The 6000-nt window shown below is 37.4% G+C and overlaps 1 long non-coding RNA gene across 1 annotated transcript in view; it reads left to right on the forward strand.

Annotated features, from left to right (window-relative positions):
• The window catches only part of LOC310759529, a 90109-nt gene extending 85500 nt beyond the window's left edge, over positions 1 to 4609 (forward strand). Inside the window, exons 2-3 of the long non-coding RNA XR_014546381.1 lie at positions 2165 to 2217; positions 3763 to 4609. This is a non-coding gene — a long non-coding RNA (uncharacterized lncRNA). The remainder of the gene's footprint in view (positions 1 to 2164; positions 2218 to 3762) is intronic.
• Positions 4610 to 6000: the final 1391 nt, after the last annotated feature.

Below are 6000 nucleotides of genomic sequence, written 5' to 3' on the forward strand. Positions count from 1 at the left end.
ATAAAATTATTGTTACGTTGTGTCCAGGATGCTGAATGACAGATGATCCCTAATGAGAAATAAATGCACATAAGAAAAGACATCCCAGATGAATCACACAAACTCAGTGTTAAAAAGTATGAAACATTTGAGTATTTTATTACATTAAAGGTGTGGGATATTTCAGGAAAATCCACAGTCCATTTGGTAAAAATAACCCTTTTACACAAACCATCTCAACTTTCTAGCTTCTATCTGTTCATTTGATTCATTTGAAAATAATTCTAGAGACTTTGGTTGATTCCTTTGATTAAATCTCATTTTAAAGAGTACTTTGCAGATACCTTTAGAGAGTGGTTTCCTGCCAGTGTCTGTTCTTGTGTATGCAGCTGTAAAGGAATTACTAGATAAATTTATTTTTTTGCGCCAAAAATGTATTTTCTACAACATCCAAGAACCAACACCTTCAAATTACAAGGAATATACAGAGTGAGAGCTACATATTTTTTGATGCGCACCATTTTTCCATGGTCTGTCTTTCTTGTCATCTTCTGTTATATAGATATACGATGAAGTGTGATGTTCCCCTCTTGAAAATAGGGGACCTGTGGCATCTGGGACAGCATCTCTTTCCTTTAAAGATGACTTTCATATTAAAACTTTAGCATTTATTTAATGGGATATAGGTCGTCACCTGCATAAACAAGTTACTTGGTTGCAATGCTATTTCAGCACATCAGTGTTGCCGAGCATAGGGATGGGGAGATCCCTGTTATCAGACCAAAACTATGATGTGCCCATGGGCAAGGGGCTTGCTGTCCCCCCCATCAAGTTAATAAATAAAAACACTTAACTAAAAGTAGAAGTTGTAGAAAGGTTTTGACAGATTTTTCTGAGCGCTTGGTGGGGTGTGTGTGTCAAAAGAGAGTAATTTAAAACAACTGTTGTTCAGACATTTCATTCTGAATTTGCTAGACAGAGGATGATGACAGGTGGGTGTCCAGCCCTCCATAACATAAATCCTAGCTACGCGCATGGATGTGCCATGTCATTCTTGGCCAGCTACCGAAAGGCAAGGGTGATGCAGCCTAGGTTCTTGTGCCCAGAAGGCCTGGCGATGTGCACAGCGGTACAACCGCAACACATGTGTTGCAGTCCATGTCGGCAGTAAGGCGCAGCTTGACACTCATTGTTGTAGGACGAGTAGAGGCTGTGAAGCCTTTTATACTGACCAGGGGCTGACAGTAATGAGAAGTGAGTCAGCCAGTCCACATTGTGGCTAGTTCACAGCAGCCACAATTACGATGTTATCATCCTGGATTGGGTGTTCCTTGTATAACTCACAGCCAGCAGTACATATATAGGAGGTCCTCCACACAACCCAGCGGCCCCCTGTGGATAGCCACATGCCCAATGTGCTCCATCCTGTTGCATTGCAATCAGCAGTTTCCCAGAACCAAGGACGTTTCCTCTAAATATGAATACAGATGAAAGATGAGCCACCATCTTGAAATAACTTTTTTGAAGATCTAATCGCAATATGTTTTGTAAGGTTGTTACACAGGAGGCTATGGATTAATATATCAACTGGAAAGAAAAGAATCAAGTTGTAAGAGTTCGCATTTTATTTAAGGTCAGATAATTTGGAGAGAGTTGAGCGGAAGCTGGCTGGTTCGTTAAAACACTCAAGGCATATGCCTAAGTCACATGATGGCTGAAGACACATGCAAGGAAGTAGTCTTTTAACTTAACTGGGTTCTGCATACATATAAACCAACACACCATGCCTGGGGAAAGGCCAAATGCCATAAATATATATTAAAAAAACATTTCAGCATCAGAATGGTTAATACATAGGATAGCCTGAAAAGAGCCTATTGGTTAACCCTAAGGGATGGCTGACAATTGTTAGACTCATCAGATGAAGATAATCTCCTCAGATAGCTTTTAGGTTTGCCTAGCTGACGGCAAAAGCACAGTATACCGGTAACACACGTTTTTTCAGAAAGGAGTGTTTCATATACAGAGACTCATGCGACCAAGCAGCTCAGAAACACTGAAAATGAAAAGATGTAAAGCTTTGCTGCATAACTGACTCAAGCACTGTCAGAAATATGAAAGTCTTCTATGCTTTGGCCTTCTTTAGATCATTCCTTATTTGTGCCTCCCCTCCTCTTTGTTTCAGATTGCAATTTAAATCAAACTCTTTTCTGTGACTGTCTGTTATGCAGCATTTGGGTAAGTCCCATTTTTTTCCACAATTTAAAATTATATCTATATTTATATCTCTGTATACCCTAGGAAATCTATATCAGCAGGGCACTTTACAGAATAAAATACATGTGATAATCTTTTAAAACCAAAGAGAAAATTGTTTCAGCAGAGGAGCATGTGAAATTGTACAGAACACTAAAATTGGAATGTGCATGTAGGATACATATCCAAACTCCTATTATAAAATATTCCCAGCATTTAAACCACTATTGGGTGAATTTGGGATGATATTTTATTTGGCTTCTTCTTTTTTAAATGAGACGTTCTTTGAAAAATGACACAAAAGTAAATAGTTTTACAAAGCAACAACCTAATCAGTCTCTCAAGCAGAATATAAATCATGGATTTCATTAACTGTTAGTAGCCAGTTTAAATTGTAGTCTTGTCCATAATGTCTATCTATCTATGTATGTCCGAGTTATATTAAAAACCTTTAAATGGCTTTGTAATACCAGCCACATCTAGCTATTATAATAATTAATGATAGTGTTTTATAAATCAATATATGTATTCTTGATAAATTCATATCCAGTTAATGGTGTAATTTAAATAAAAAATTAATGCAATAAAGGACATACAGGCATAGGCAGAAAATCTTTAAAGGTTAAGAGGCAAATTTGTCTAAATTCTTTTTTCTTTTTTATTTTTTTAAAAAAACCTCTCATTTTTTAGGGCAGCAGGGCTGGGGGGAAGAATTGCCCACTGAAACCCATTTGCCTAAAAGAGTCAACCTTATATTTTGTTTGCCATTTGGTTTTACTATTATCTATAATTTCACAAGCCTGATGTTTCAGAGTCTGTACTTCTGTAGAAGATTTAGGTTACAACAAATCAGGAGTTAGAGCAGGTGCTCTCAGCATGGATTCAAGGGGGGGGAGGGAGCCCTTTTAAAAATGTAATTTTACGTTTTTTAAATTTATGAACTTCTTATTCCAGATTTTGGTAGGTGAATGTTCTTTATTATATGTGTGCTCCATACTCCATAAATATGAAAACGCAGCTCCAAAATCATAAACGCATTGCAATGATTGTGTAAATCCTCAAGAATGTTTTCAGCCAACAGAAATATGTTCCTTATCTGCTGTTCTAAGTACAGTTAATCCAGTTTATTCAAAAAAATAACATGGGAGTAACTTGGGGGGGGAAAACTTATCATCCCCCTCCTTTCCTCCCTAAGCTGCACATTCATATTAAATTACATAAAGTTTCTTTTATGGGTTATTGTATAGTTTACAGTTTATTTATAGCCTATAACAAAATGCATCCTGAAAAATAACACAAGGTTAGAAAAACAACAATGCTCACTGTGTATTATCATCCACAGCAATCTTAAACATATAATAATAATTGTTGCTTGTTTATATGTTGAACATTAAGCAAGGAATAGCTCACCAAATTTACGCAAAAAATTAAGCATGGCTATTGAGGCTGACATGATGCAGAAATGTTACTTTAATCCGGAGAGATTTGTTTCTGACGTTTTTCTTAACATTGCATTGCCTTCTTTAGAACAGTAAAAGTGATTCGTCCAATCTCCCTTGACAAGGATGGAGGGCTACAAGATCCCTCATGGAAGGAAAAAGGAATGGATTTGCTGCTCTTTCACTTTAATAATACACCTTCATAGCCAATTTTTATTGTTTAAAAGTTTACCTTTGCATTTCCACATGCAATTATATATAGTTCAGTGCTTGCTGGAGGGGCAGGGAGAGGAAAGATGTGGTGGGGGAGAGGAGAGATAAAAATAAAAGTACAGTTAATAAGTGCACGTCAAAGTGAGCTGGAATAATGCAATCCATTTAAGATGTATTGTGATTTTAGGGAGAAAAAATAAATGCCACAGATTTCTAGGAAACCTAATAAAAGAATACATCAACTGGTACAGATAAGTGAAACAATGAGATAGGTAAAGTTTTTAAATATATATCTTCATCTTCCATTGTATTTTTCCTCTTGGGACTACATATGTTGCTCTCAACTAGCCCCCGCCTCCGGATTATACTATGTATGAACAACAACAACCAGCTACCTGAATCTTGGGCTTCATTAGTCTTTCAGCACTTTAAGGATATATCCTCTTCATTACATGAAGTGAAACAGGAATCTTTAAAATATTGATCCACAAATATCTGTAATTTTTTTTTAAGAAAGTGTTTTTAATCAAATGTAGGACGTTTCATTTTTTTTTACGTACAAATGACAATATTTCTCCACTTAAATGAATGTTGTCTGCTTTTAACTCACTGTGCTCATTTTGAGGGTAAAAATCAATGTACCTGATAATTTTGCTAAAATTATTTTTTTCCTCAGAATGTCTATCAAGCAGCCTAATATATAACCAGTTAATATTTAGATTTAGGTGGATTTAGTCCTGCTAACGTCCACAGGACTCTCAATAAAATCCTCTACAGCTAATTGGCATATATAAAACACTTACTTTTGGAGCTCTCCTTTTTTACTCCAATGAGACCATTTTCTGGAATAGACAGTTTAAGGCTTTGCTATTGACAGGCCAAAATCCAAGCAGGGGAGTTTAACTGGTTTGTGGATCAAACATTTTGTTTCCTTGTGTGGTTATCCCCCCTTGAGCCATGTGAAGTGGATTAGCATCACACCCACAAGTTCTCTCAGGACTCAAACCTGATTTCAGAAGAAACAGCATCCGTGTAAACAAATGCCTGTCCCAGCTGTGTACAGTCAGCTCTCATCTGCAGATATTTACATCCACAAAACCACATTGTTAGAGCCAAGGAAATTATGCAACAATAGTGACTTGTTAAATAGGTTTTCCTCATCAGATAAAGGACAAGTTTAAGGAGCCCTGGAGGCAAAGTGTACTGATCTGGCCAGCTGACGGAGACCAAGATACAGGTAATTATCCCTATCACAGAACAATGGGTTAAAAGGAGGAATCGGCCTCATCCATTCAACTGGACCGAGAGGGACTTTATAAGGATATCCTGTTTGGAACATCGTAAATGTACAATCAGCTTTGGCAGCTATAAGCTGGCAAATGTGTTGAAGAAATCAGAGAACACTTCTCAGTAATAGCACAATCCAATTGGTTAAAAACATCTGACAGATATGACCATTCTCTGCAGCCCACATCATCCCAATTCCACCGGTCAGGCAGAGGATTTAAGAAAAGCAAAAGTCTTCGCTGCACAGCAAAGCTGCTTTGCTTCTTCGCATTCCTTGTGAGCACCAATTCCCTGTGACTGAAAACAGTCCTTGCTTATTAAGATGCTAAAGCTTTTCCTCTAGAGGACATACTAATTTCTGTGCAGGAATCACATGGTGTTGTAGGAAGAGTCCCGGTTTCTGAGGCAGACATCATGATTTAAGGAGGCAGAAGCTGAGCATAACTGCAATTTCAGCGTTAAAAGCGGTAATCTGTTTATGAGCTTTTTGCCTGAAGTTATATAAAAAAAACCAAACCCAGAGGGTGTGGGGATAAACACACACATGACAACATGCAACAACAAACAAACAGCTGGTTTAAAAGAACCAAACATTTTGCTTATAATTATTGAGCTCAGTGTAACTAACCATTCTGCGTGGATTCGCCTTTTGAGAATATTTCTTGCTTAGCGGACAGCAAGTCGCCAAAGGCTTCTTCTGTGCCATGCAGAGGATTCGAGTAGCCATGATAAGAAATGTATTGCAATTTTAAAAGGCTCATACAAAGCCACTGGGAAGGGGGTGGAATCTAAACAAAGGATGTGTAAGCAATTTCATTTATTTTGA

The sequence above is a fragment of the Podarcis filfolensis genome (assembly GCF_964270895.1).
Source record: "Podarcis filfolensis genome assembly, chromosome: 3".
NCBI lineage: Eukaryota > Metazoa > Chordata > Lepidosauria > Squamata > Lacertidae > Podarcis > Podarcis filfolensis.